The sequence below is a fragment of the Diuraphis noxia genome, unplaced genomic scaffold (assembly GCF_037042655.1).
Source record: "Diuraphis noxia isolate RWA-SAM2 unplaced genomic scaffold, SU_Dnox_SAM2 contig0004, whole genome shotgun sequence".
NCBI classification, from domain to species: Eukaryota; Metazoa; Arthropoda; class Insecta; order Hemiptera; family Aphididae; genus Diuraphis; species Diuraphis noxia.
This window is the reverse complement of record NW_028301714.1, coordinates 72,919,015-72,934,590: the sequence shown is the minus strand read 5'-3', so window position 1 is coordinate 72,934,590 and position 15,576 is coordinate 72,919,015.

Genomic DNA, 15,576 nt, shown 5'->3' with positions numbered 1-15,576 from the left:
AACGGATGAGTATTTAACAGCTATGCTTACACAATACGATTATTTTAATAGTTTTTTTTATTTTTATATTACCTATATTTTTAAATCCTACATTTTAAATTTTAACTTTTTTTAAATAATTTAAAATTATATTGTATTCAATTTTAAAATAAATCCGTGTCTTTTTTATCGATGGCTTTTTTATCTAATGTATTTTTTATCCGTTGATTTTTTGTCCGTGACTTTTTTGTCGGTGGCTTTTTTATCCTAGATCCCACAGTATCACCTATCAGCAGTGATGCATCTCAAGCCTGGATTCCATCTTGAGCCCTATTTGAATTTATTTATATTAATTATTAAGTAATACATTTTATTTGCTATTCATGAAAACTGCAATATTAATATACATTAAGATGTCCCTTTCAGGAAATTTTTGTTAGTGCTACACATCTGCTAACCTTATGTTGTGTTCTAATGATGGGCGGACTGGCAGGGCGGGTAAGTGGCCGGATCTAGGATAAAAAAGTCACGGACTGGATGGAATCCAGGCTTGAGATGCATCAATACATTATGTAGATCAATTGAAATAAAAATTTAAAGTTTACCAGACTAACCACCAACCCAATGGTGCAATACAAAAAACTGAGTTTATGAGCAAAATATTATGTATACTAAGGACATCAGTAGAATTAATATTTTCTTATCGATTGATAAAATATTACTACATCTTTGTGTCACCATCATAGGTGCAATTTGGGTTAGATTTATGGGGGTGCTAGATTTAAGTTGACCAAAGTGATAAATTTATCTCCTAATGGCTATGACATAAAATTATAAGTTATAAGTGTATAACCGATAAACATTTGGCGGTGCTATGCACCCCACAAATTGCACCTATGGTCACCATTATTAAAATATTGGGAAATAATAACCACTAATAAAAGAAAAACATAGAAGTACTTGATTCTTAACAGACAATTAATTTTATTTAGCAAATATGGACAATTTTATCTTTAACACTAAGTATAGATTTGACAAAAGCAACAGATCTAATCTAAATGTTTGCGCCACACTCTACGTACGTGAAGTTGGCCCACCCACTTTGGAGTAGCGACTTAAAATCTTCACCAATATTTTGCGAGAATTTGTGAGTTCACTTTTAGAATTTGCGAGTTAGCCGCGTATGAGCAGCAAGCAAAATAAAAATGGGTGGGCCAAATTCACGGAGCCCACCCATGTTGTCCTAAAACTTTGAAATTGGTATCAAATGATAGCCTCTAATTTGCGAGAATTTGCGAGTCCACTTTCAGAATTTGCGAGTCGACCATTTACCCACAAAACCCACTTTTTGACCGTGAACTTGGCCCACCCATGTTGTCCTAAAACTTTGAAATTGGTATCAAACGAAAGCCTCTAATTTGCGAGTCCACTTTCAGAATTTGCGAGTAAGCCGTTTGTGAAATATTGATGGGTGGGCCAAGTTCACGTAGCCCACCCATGTTGTCCTAAAACTTTGAAATTGGTATCAAATGATAGCCTCTAATTTGCGAGAATTTGCGAGTCCACTTAAATTTAAAAAATATTGGTTGATATAAAAAATGTAATTTAATTAAAAATAAAAAATTTAATTTAAAAAATATTAGTTGATATGAAAATATAATTTGTTTAAAAAATATTAATTGAATTAAAAAAACTGAGGATAACAATAAATATAATCTAACGAAAGAAAATAATAAAGTATAAAAAAAATTCAGTAATATAAAAATATAATGTGGTTTAAAAAATTAGTTGAATAAAAAAAATATCGGTTGATATAAAAATACAATTTAATTAAAAATTAATAATGAAATTAAAAAATATTGATTGATACAAAAAATATAATTTAAATAAAAAATAATAATTGAATTAAAAAAACCGTGTATAAAAAATATAATCAACTAAAAACATGATGTATTAAATAAATATATCTACCTCAGTTGATAAAAAAATATTAATTGAATAAAAATAATATTGGTTGATATATTAAAGGGAATTTAATTAGGTAATATTAATTGAATTAAAAAATTAAGTTAGTTTATTTGATTAATTTAGTTGTTTTTTATGTTATTTTATATTCAAAATGGCTTTTTTTTATTTTGCTTATTTTGCGTAAAGTATTTTTTGACTTCCATGTTTCATCTTTTTTTTTTACGTTTAAAATGTTATTTATGTGTTGAGCTAATACCTCAGTAGAGTTATTTGCGAGAATTTGCGAGTCCACTTTCAGAATTTTCGAGTAATATATTTGGGAAATATTGGCTATATTGGAAAGTTGAAAATAGCCTCACTAATATTGTTACGTAAAATATAAATAAAACGCAAGCTTTGGTAGAAATAAACATAGAACGTGGTTAAGTTTATTAACTTAAAAAAAAACTGAATCTCTAACCAGGGAGAACTGAGAAAATATTTCTTCTGTTTACGAAGATCTAAAGAAAAAAAAGGTTTATTTTTTCATAGCCAGTCAACCAATAATATAACTATCAGGCCTGGTCATCGAGAAATCTTCGGTCGTCCGTTGGGTCAGTTCAACATTTATAAATAACAATTCCCCTGTAAATCGAAAAAACTAATGAAAAATATGTGCTAAGCTAATCAAAAATATGTGGAGCTGTAAGTAGATACGTGAAAAAATCATTTAAATAATTATCTATACTAAGGTATTAGCTCAACACATAAATAACATTTTAAACGTAAAAAAAGCGAGTAAGTGGATGTCGCTCTGCTGTACATTAGGTGGTGGGGTGGACCTCTGACTAGGGTAGGTTAGATTTGAATGCAATGATAGGTATCATTGTATACGAAAAACGATTCTGAACGGAGATGATTTGTCAGTCTAGGATATATTATAAATTAATAAAAAATTTCAAATCTTTGATTTAAAAAGAAAATTTTGTATAAATTTCTAGCTTAAAATAATTTGCGAATTATCGTGATTTTTACGTATGTTGTCAAAATTTAAATTTAAATGCTTGTAAAAAAAAAATGTGACTATGCATTTCTTTTATTTTTCGACTGCTATTGTAATAATATTTTAGGAACCTTGTATTAAATTTTCAAATCTTAGATATAAAAGGAAAGTTTTTTATGAATTTCTAGGATAAAATAATTTACGAATTTTCGTGATTTTTACGTGTGTTGTCAAAATTTAAATTTAAATGCATGTAAAAAAAAATTGTGCCTATATATTTATTTTATTTTTCAAATGCTATTGTAAAAATAAAATAAATATATATGAATAATTTTTTTTTAAAAGGATTCAGTCTGAATTTTGACAAAATACATAAAAATCACGAAAATTCGCAAATAATTTTAAACTAGAAATTCATAAAAGTTTTTCTTTTTAATTCTAAGATTTGAGAATTTAATACAAGGCTCATAATATATTTTTACATAAAAAAGCCACCGACCAAAAAAGTCACGGACAAAAAATCCACGGATAAAAAAGTCATGGATAAAAAAGCTAGGGGATAAGAAATACATTAGATAAAAAAGCCACTGATAAAAAAGCCATGGATAAAAAAGACACGGAATTATTTTAAAATTGAATACAATATAATTTAAAATTATTTAAAAAAGTTAAAATTTAAAATGTAGGATTTAAAAATGTGGGTAATATAAAAATAAAAAAACTATTAAAATAATCGTATTGTGTAAGCAATAGCTGTTAAATACTCATCCGTTGTTCGTAGAGTTAAGCCATCATTACATATGAGAGGATCAAGATAAATTTCCCAAAAGCTTGATGACGTACATATGACCATTAAAACAAATTTTATTGCTTCCTTTATTAGTTTTGACAATTTCCATTATACAAAATTCAAAAAAATTCCGTGAATAAACTAATAAATATATTACCACAAATTTAACACCTTAGACTATTTTATTTCACGACACTTTCACGACACAGACTGAGTATAACGGTGCCAAATAGCGCATAGAAGATAAAATTTTACCCAATTCCTAATAATATATATATATATATATTAAATTATATTAATATTAATATTATATATTATATAATATATAAACCTATATAATGGATTATAGACACAATTACACAGTATAGGTATTGTTCGATTGCCATTCAAACATTTACGTTACGATATGGCGATAAGATTAGTCCAATTATTATTGAAAAATAATCAGACGATATAGCTTATTTAGTGTATAGTCTACTAATAATTTTAGGAGGATTTAAAATGTGTAATATTTTTGTATTAAAAAGTAAAAATACACGTATTTTGTTATTTTCTTCACATAGCTTAATTTTCGAAATATTTCGCTTTTTTGGTTAAAACATTTTTAAATTATATTAATTGTATTCAATTTTAAAATAAATAATAATCTATTGTAGTACCTAAATTGTTTTAGCATAAAAATAAATCCGTGTCTTTTTTATCCATGGCTTTTTTATCCCATGTATTTTTTATCCCCTAGCTTTTTTATCCATGATTTTTTTATCCATGGCTTTTTTGTCGATGGCTTTTTTATCCGATTACCTAAGTAGCCATACCCACCCAGGCCCTCTAGACATTTTATGTTTGGGCCTTGAGCTATATTTTGTTGTGTTTAATAATTTTTCAATTCCACACAGTAATCATTACCACGAAAACGAAAACTACAATATTACAATAAGTACTATTTACAAAAATTAAGTAACTCAAGTAACTGAAACAGTCAGACTGCAGCCGCAAAGGCTATGAAAGTTATTTTAGATTCATTTTTAGAATATGTGTAATTTATTAATTTTTTAAAACAATTATAGTAATTAGTATTAAAAAGCGTGTAAGTCGTGGATGTCGCTCTGCTGTACAGCAGCTGGTTACTGTAATGGATGGGATTAAATTTGAATGCAATGATATAGGTATCATTGTATACGGAAAACGATTCTGAACGGAGATGATTTGTCAGTCTAGGATATATTATATTTAAATATTGTCATATATTCTATTTTGAAACAAATATTTTATTTTTCAATAAAGACGCATCTTGCATAAGGCATGGTTAATCAATTAGTGTAGTTATCACCTAATAGTTATCATAATTCATAATACCTTAGATATACGAATACCTGGTTTGAGGATAAATCGTTATCATTACGCGATTTCATAAAAATTTAAAACTTGAACGCTCAAAACATTTTTCCTATAATGACGCTTCAAATTTTCTCTATAGCTATTTGAAGCAAAACTTGTATTACAAAATTATATTATGAGCCTTGTATTAAATTCTCAAATCTTAGAATTAAAAAGAAAAACTTTTATGAATTTTGATCTAAGATAATTTGAACATTGCCGTAATTTTTATGTATTTAGTCAAAATTTGAACTGTAAATGCTTAAAAAAAAATGTGTGACAATATATATTTCTTTTATTTTTCAAATGCTATTGTAAAACTATTTTAGGAGCCTTGTATTAAATTTTCAAATCTTAGAATTAAAAAGAAAATTTTTTATGAATTTCTAGGATAAAATAATTTACGGAATTTTTGTGATTTTTACGTGTGTTGTCAAAATTAAAATTTGAATACATGTAAAAAAAAAATTGTGGCTATACATTTATTTTATTTTTCAACTGCTATTGTAAAAATATATTATGAGCCTTGTATTAAATTCTCAAATCTTAGAATTAAAAAGAAAAACTTTTATGAATTTCGATCTAAGATAATTTGAAAATTGCCGTAATTTTTACGTATTAAGTCAATATTTGAACTTCAAATGCTAATAAAAACAAATTGTGCGTATGTATTCTTATAATTTTTTAATCACTATAAAAATAACTTATGAGAAACTTTGTATTAAATTTTGAAGTATTTTGATAGGACCAAAAACATGTTATCGACACTTCAAAAAAAAATTTTCAGAAAAATTGAAAATTTCAGTTATCTATAAATACCTCAAAAAAAAGTCAAAATATTTTGAAAATTAAATCATGTACACAAAATGCCAATCTAAATAACTGGTGTAATTTTCAAGTATCTAGGACTTATACTTTTTGAATAATAACAAATATTTAAAATCGTTTCAGGATGAATCGTTATCGTTACACTATTTCGTAAAAATTTAAAATTCAAACGCACTTAAAATTTTTCCTATAATGATGCTTCGAGTTTTCTCTATAACTACTTGAAGGAAAACTTACGGAAAACTTAGTGTTGTATTTTTAATCCTTAGTTATAAACACAAAAAATTTTATGATTTTTCAACTTACAAATTACTTACAAATTTTCGCGTTTTTGATAAATTTCATAAAAATTTGAACTATAAACGCTTATAAAAAAAAATTGATCCCAATGATTTTTAATTTTATTTAACTACAATAAGAACAACTCATATGGAACCTTGTATTAAATTTTCAAGTTTTTTTGGTCATCCAACATTTTTTTACCGACACTTCAAAAAAAAATTCTCAAAAAATCGAAAATTTCAGTGGTCTATAAATAACTCAAAAAAGTAGAAATTTTTTGAAAATTAAACTGTATATAGATATCAGTGATATCACTAACATTAACATTTGGTGAAAATTTCAAGTATTTACAGTGATTACTGATTAGTTTTTGAATTACAACCATATAAAAATATCGATTTGGTCGAAAACTGGTTTTGCGTAAAAATTCCCGTTTTTCTGTCATTTTTTTTTTGTTTTTCTCGATTTTTTTGAAAACTGTTGGAAAATGTTTACTTTTGACCTCTATAATGCACCAAGGATCTTCACTTTTACATCGGAATGCACCCCCAAAAAACACACATCATTGTAAAATCAATACATTCATCACTTCGTTCAGAATCTAAAATAGTGTTTAAATTAAAATCAATACATCTATTTTATTTGTATTGAAAAAGATTTAAGATTTAAATATTGAAGTAACTTGTTTTTTTATTATGTGAAACGTGGTTATATAAAAAAAAATTTTTATTCATTTTATTTGTATAGGTAATAAAGTTTAAAAATTTTAATATTGAAGTAATTTGTTTTATTTTATTATGTTAAATTTAGTTGAGTATAAACCTACAGAATTTTTTCATTTTGTTATAAGTTCTTTAAAAAGTGATTTTATTTAAAATAAACATTGTAACACACATGAAAAAATATTTTTGTTTATTTAATAGTATAATTGTATAAATTATATAATTATAATCACATCATAAGTTTAATCAATTCTGTTGTTTACATTGTTACTATAACTATATACCTATTATAAGGTTGTAAAGTATCTGAGTAAATGTATTTAAATACTATCTTAGACGTACCGTACCTACCTATTTGTATTTGAAAATCAAATACTTTTATAAATTCAAACACGAATTATTAGTCAGTTGTCACTTTTTTTTTTTTGTGAAATTTTTAGGTTTTTATTTATAAAATGTTTTTGTTCATAAATGTTGAGAACCCCGGTTTCCTATTGCCGTATCTTTATTCATTTGTGAATGAGATTGTTACAACATTTTAATTTTCATTAACAAGTGTTTACTTAATAATTAAAGAATTGCTATAATATGACAAGTTTTATTTATTTTAATTTTCCAGTGTACATTTAAGAAAATGGAACAAATAATAATTCTAAAAATACCTAATTGAATGTAACATAACAATTTTAAATTAGTAACTACAAAATTTAAAAAATTATATTAATTTGGCTAACTGACTAGTATAAAAGTAAAATAAAAATAGTATTTAAATACATTCCAAGTATTTGTTTGCATCTTAAATACATTTTTTTTTAATATTTGAAATGTATTTTAAATACTTTCTGAATGGATGTATATGTATCTGTATTTAAATACAATTTCAAAAGCACCTTTTAAAAGACTGCTATATAATAATACTATAGCTGAACCTGTGCACTTCGTAACCCGTTAAAAAGTCTACCTCTTTTATGGCTCAAACTATGTGTTAAATTCGATTCCTGTAATTATATGCTAGCAGTATAATTGTTTACATATAGATAGATAACGATTAAGTAATAATTTTGCAACGATATTCAATTTAGTATACCATTATGTAAATTTATTCGTTTTATCGAGAAAAATCTGACTATTCAAGTATTCAATATTTCAATTGAATGATATTTATTAAAGTACATTTGGATACACAATATAGTTTTTGGTTCTTCCTAGGTTATCCGCACATGAACATCCCACATAGCTGCATAAGCGGTCCCAGGAATTTACATCAGGTGCAGCACATTAAATTATACTTATACTTAATACTTATATACCAAATTCCTAATATCATTACCACACATATAAATACATACATACGCACACACAAATAAACATAGCAATTAAACCTTTTTGAATATTAAACTGTATATAGATAACACTAACATAAACATTTGGTGAAAATTTCAAGTATTTACAGTGATTAGTTTTTGAATTACAACCATATAAAAAAATCGATTTGGTCGAAAACTAGTTTTGCGTAAAAATTCCTGTTTTTCTGTCACTTTTTTTTTGTTTTTCTCGATTTTTTTGAAAACTGTTGGAAAATGTTTACTTTTGACCTCTATAATGCACCAAGGATATTCACTTTTCTATCGTAAACCACCCCCAAAGTTTGAAATTGAATCATTATTTCGACTAGTTATGCTGTACTCAGACACACAAAAAAAAACACACACATCATTATAAAATCAATACATTCATCACTCCGTTTAGAATCTAAAAGGGGGTCCATAGTTAGGGAATTTATTGAAAACTCCTGGAATCACCTACCGATGTACATCTAAAAGAGCGTTTAGGCCAGACTTAAGGAGCGCGTTTTATCGATATATTATAATATATAGACATATAGTTCCAAGTCGGTCGTGTCAACAAGAACTGGTTGGCAGGTGACATGGTGGTTGCGATCCCGTCTGACTTATGGGACACGGGAAATAAATCCGAGTGGTCAGGCAGCCCCTGGCGGGTCGATAAGAATGCATTATCCTAGTCACGGTTTGTATGGTCTGCACCGGGTCAGCTAGCCGCGCACAGTCGTTGAACTGCATTACTATTTCGACGAGGGAATTTTCCCCGTCACCGATCGTTTTCGGCGGGCAATCGCGTTATGTGTGCCGCGTGCGCACTGCGCACGCTTGTACGTTATTATTATTATTTTTATAATATTATTGTATATACCTAGGTATATCATACAAAAAAAAGATTGGGTTTGTGGGCTGCGTGCTAAACGTGTTTCGGTGGGACGCTTTGGCGGGTCTCGGGCAGCTCGTCGGCGAGCATCGTTCACTGTTCAGTCATTCACTCGTTCCGTGCTGCGGTGCGGGGAGGCAACGAGCACGCCGTCGTCGCATGGGCCCGGCTGGTCTCGAATGTGACTGTCACAAGAGCGTACAGGGGAAGGCGGCCGACCGTTGAACGCGCGCACGGTGTATCCGCAGCTACGCCGCGGCCGTTGCCAGGTCATGGCGTGGGCCGAACCCCCTCGAGAAGAGGGTGCGACGTTGTCGCATTGCTCATTGCTTACATGCCGCCCGCATATATGCGTTATAATCCAGTTGCGCGTCGAAATAACGTGACCCCTCTCCCCGTGCACCACGCCACCATCGAATAACCAACGACTACCGTCCGACCGTTCACTGACTCACCACTCACTGTTCAGTGTTCAGTGTTCGGTGCTTGCCCGCCTGCCTCACCCACCAGCCGCCTGACAGTCATCGTTCGTCTCGTCACATTAATTATATATAATATAATATACTATAACATATTATGCTATAGCTATAACTATACTATACTGTATTCACGCGCCCGCAACACACACACACCGTCCTCCTAACGCCTATAACACAAACAATATTGTTACATCATTATAATAATAATCATAATAATTTAATTTAACGCACCGCATTGTACGATTTATTCCTTGAAATGATAATGACACGGCCAAGACTGTAAAGTTTTTAATTACTGGCCACTGCCCACTACCAACTCCGGTCTTCCACTACTCGCACTTACTATTTGTATGTGAGAAATAGAATAAGTTCACAATATCCTAGTGCACCTTCCTAATTAAAAATACGTTTTAAGTACAAATTAATAATAGAATTATAGAATTATTAGATTACGATTTATGATAATGAGAGTAGTATAATTTTTATAATTCTACAAGATAATAATATTTACATTCAAATATAGATTTCAAAATATTGACTATTAAAAAAACTAAATAATACATAATAGGTATTATGATTTATAAAAGCAACATAATAAATTAATTACAAAATAAAAAAACCTATTACAAAATATACATGATATTTATTGTAATACCTATATTTATTAATTTAATGCGTAACAAACATAAAATATTAATTATTCAATAATTAAATAAATATAATATTACAATATATTATCATTTATTTAAACATTTTATTAAATCATTCATTTTCATTCTCATTAAATTATTTAAACTATATGTATATTATTATTTAATTAACTCTTTATAACGGCAATGCTTCGATGTTTTAGAGATCATTAATCTTCTAGAAATATTATAAAATGCTCATGTTCGTGTGTCCAGTCTCCAGTAGCGTACGCAAAATTTTTTGTCAAAGGTTAACTTCGGCATAGGAATAACCATGAAGACTAGAGATAAGGAGGCCAAACTCTACCACAAAAACCGTCCCGTAAAACATCGCAGACTAATTTCTCCACCAGTCTGCGTGGCGGTCAAATGCGAGGCTGGCTTGGAGTAAAATTAACCCGTATTAGATAGGGACATACTCGACTTTATTACCTTTAAAAAATTATAATTAAAAAACTAAAAATGGTATTTAAATTAGAATTTCACCATCGTATTCAGCGCAAATTTATCTTTAAGATTAAATTACAAAAATAATATTAATGTTCTATATTTACGTAATAAATGTACATACAAATAGTAAAAATGGGTAAAAATGTAACAGTAGGTATTAGGACATTAGGTACATATTACTATATTAGGTATTTATTACAGTTTGGATACTTTCCAGTTGAACAACCAGGGGCATAACAATTTCGACTCATTTTTAAATATTTTTATGTAAAACTTAATTTAATTTAATAATTAACAATTAGCATAACACGTAAAAATATCGTAAACTTTAAGTGCAATTTTTTCCTCAATTTGGTGAATCAATCGATATCGTAAATATGAATCTACTACTATAAAATAATAATATGCACCAGTATGTCTATAAATAATTAAAATACTTAATTTAAAAATAAAATGTATAACGTAAATACAGAATATTATTTTTTGTAATTTATTCTTAAAGATAAATTTGCGCTGAATACGATGGTGAAATTCTAATTAAAATACCACTTTTAGTTTTTTAATTGTAATTTTTTGAAGGTAATAAAGTCAAGTATATCCCTATCTAATACGGGTTAATTATACTCCAAGCCAGCCTCGGATTTGACCGCCACACAGACTGGTGGAGAAATTACTAATTAGTCTGCGATGTTTTATAGAACCAATTTTTGTGCAGGCGACCAGCAGAGTTTGGCCTCCTTATCTCTAGTCTTCATGGGAATAACGATGCTTAGAGCTTGGGTAGACAGATAGTGTTGCTAACATCAGTTCAATTGTTATCATAGAATATAAATTTATAATTTATATGGACTGTGGCACTGGCACGGCCAAAGATAAACACTAAGATAGTATCTTTAATCATGACTAGTGACCATGGAATGTATAAAAATATTGACTAATGAACCTTAGGAGTTTAGCAAGTTTAGGACAATATGGTTTGGCTGGTTTGCATTGCTTGCAATAAATAGGTAAACACACGATTTAAGAAATTATATTAAGTCGAGGTAAATATAAAAACAAAAAACAATAATACGGTCAATAGGGGGGGCCCTCCCCCTACGGACGCCACTGCGTGTGTCACGAGTTCATGATATAATTTTCTTCAGTGATATCCTTCAAAAACCAAACATAAGTCATAAGTCATAAACTAATAACTCGTTACAATTTAAATTTCGCCATGCTGATGTCTGATACTTTTCAATGTTCATATATCATACCTAATTTTTACCTTGAACTTATATTTCGTTTCTATTATTATAAATTTATAAAAAATGTATACGATAGTTTGTAATCGAACAGAAAAAGAGGTGGTATTTCACGGTTCTCAACTTGACAACGTTGCCCAACCCGCCTACCATAGCAATGGAACATGGTATATATCGATGTCTTATTTATATAATAAACAATACTGTACAGAACCTCTAAAAATAAAATGACGTTGATAAATAAATAGGTACATATTTATCTCGCTCTCTTGAAAAATTGTAATTACATTTTTTACTACACATAACACTGTCAAATTATTTAGTTATTGTATTTTTATAAGTAACTTATAGTACATACATACTCCACTTTCTAATTTTGTATTATAATTTAAAACCATATTTTTACATTAATTAGCATAGTCGCATAGAGCAGAAATGTTTATACTTGTATGTAATGAAAAAGTGTTAATAACCAGACCTATTGCATTACGCATAATTTTATTTATCATAAATGTTAATTATTAAATTATTAATGTCGATCCTATATAAATATGAAAGTAATCATTAATTTTCAAGATTAAAAACAATACAAAAAAAATTACATACATACCTAATATTTATTAATTATTTGCAAGGTTTATATAATTTTATTAGTTTTCTGAATAATAATGTCAACAGTTCATCACTTATTTATATTTAACATAGATTTATCAAGTATAATACTATATAGACTACAGTCTTTATTTTAATTTTATTTATTACACAATTAATAACAACAGCAAATATTGTTAAAATTATTATAAATTAATGAAATCAATAATTAAAAAATATAAGAAACAAGAAACATGTTTTGAAAGAATTATAATATTTCAACAAAAAATATTTAATAAAATGATATACAAAAATGAAAATAATTTTGTGTACCTACTACCAAGTACCTACTATTATTACAAATTAATATAATTTAATTAAAAAGTTAGATTATTTATACAAATTGTAATTAATACATATTAATATATTATTCATTTATATTTATATATATAAGTAGAATCTAAGTAGGTAAGTTGGGTATACTTGATTTATTATTTATACAATGCTAATAGTACCTAGTTACAAATATTAAGTTGTGATATTTGAATTTAAAGTTTAGTATACAATAAGCAGTTAAAACCCCGAATCGCAATAAATTAGAATTACAATTGTGGACTTCACCCTTCTTTTAAAGTTCACCAACACTGTTGTTATTTCCTTTTGCCGATCGATTTTGAGCAACGTTGCCATTCGTACAAATATCTCTGAAGACAAATATTTATATCAATTGTTTTATTTATTAGTTTCATTTTATTTTAAATATTTCAAGATTTAAGAACATATTATTTACAAAAAAATGTATATCGTTAATATAGTTAGAGTATTAATGTAAGTAACGAATATTAAAATATATTATAAAATGTATAATATATAATTATAATTTATAATAACGTATTAATAACATTACTTAATTTATAACATCAGAATTTTTTATACCTAACAATTTCTTTATAGTATTTAGGGTTTTTAAATAAATGGGTTATTACCTATTGTATAGTATTAATTATTACTGATCACTGATCAGCGAATAGGTACCTAGTACCTACTGAAATCAGGGAAAACAAGTAATCGTGTTTTACAAAAATATTACTAACAAAAAGTATTTTATTAAATATTAAAAAAGGATCATTATATGTTTAAACAATTTATAGTTAATTTTTAACAATTAAAAAGTTTTAATTTGTTTAATTAAGATAGAAAATATTAAGTTTAAATTAATTTCTGGAGTTCGATTCTCAACCATATAGGTTATATTATATTATATTATATTATTACTATACATTTTTTATTTTCTATGTACTAGTAACTAGTTATTAGATATATGTATAATATGATACAATTATAAAAATATTTTATTAGATTATTATATATTTAATTGAGTATAACAATAAAATATGATATATTATGATATTTTCTTTATAAGTTATAACTTATACCAAACTTCAGGTAGCAGTTAAGTGTATTATAGCCTACGCCCGAAAGTAATAAACTAATAATTTATAAATTCGTAGTAGAAATTAATTTATTACTTTATTAGGTACGTATCACAGAAAGTTTTAAGGTTTTGTGTTATTAATTATTAACTAAATATGAGATGTTACTGCATATAATATTAGAAAATATATGTTAATGCCCGTTAATGGTGGATTAAATTTTGACTGAGCAATAATGGCACGCTACATTTGAAAATTAAAATCATCATATTTTAAAGTTTTATTAATAGTATCTAATAATCTCGTCAAAACTACGCAGTTTCTTGGATATCTCATTGTCATCCTTATAGTCATGCTTACGTAGTTAATAGTATACTAGTATCGTATACATATATCGTATTTATACATATTATATTCAGTTTATTTTAGTTATTTAAATTATAGCCAATCATAGTATTATACTCTTACATGTGTAAGTTGCAAATGTCTGTATTTATACTATTTAGTACATAATAATATACGTTTAATACTTATAACATGTTATATATACATATTAATATTATGTGTCTAATGCAGTAATGGTGTATTATACATTTATACGTATTTTATTTGTATGTATAATACTATATTATATTTTTATTATTCTACTTATATAATACACGCATTGGAGCATGCGCTACGAACAATAAAATATATCGTGCCGTCTGCTAATATTTATAATGAAATTACAATGTTGCCAAGAGTTTTCGGCGACCTACAAATATTTTCAAAGTAACCTTGCCTACGGCCTGAAGCGGTGAAGGGTACTGCGGCAACGTCGCTATAGCAGGTGTCGTGTTTTTAGTATATGGCGCTGAACTAACGAATTCATAAATGAATAAGACTAGGAGAAACCGTTTCTCTCAAGTTTTACAAGTTATAATGGACCAACGTGGACGTTTTTTAGTATCTCACTGACTGAACACGACTGGAAATGTTAAACACTTTAACTTCGAAGGTTTTATTACGATTAAAAAACGCATAATGTCATGGTAAAGATCATATTATAAAGACATGCTTTTAAATTATAATATGTGTAAAACAAGTAGCTTAGGGAAAATAGCTTAATAAATCGTTTGAGATTCTGCCTCAAAACTTTCATTGTACCTACATTTCCGTTATACAGGATTGGCAGAATAAACTACTAAAGGCTGTTGTCATTTTTTTCAAGCCATTTAACTATAACTTATAACAATGCAATATTATATTTTCAAACAAACCTAATGTAATTTAAAAAAAACAAACCATATTAATTAAAATAATAATATTAATATTTATTTTGAACAGTCTTTGGTAATTCAATATCAACAATATTAACATTATGAAAAAATTGTTAATTTAGGTGGGTATGTATTTTTATGATTTGGAATAATAACAACTGTACTAAATACAACATCCATCATGAACTTATTATGTTTAGGTAGGTTACTTATTAAACTATATTTCTTTTGTTACAATAAAAAAATTAATAAACTCCTAATGTATACCTAACTACGTACA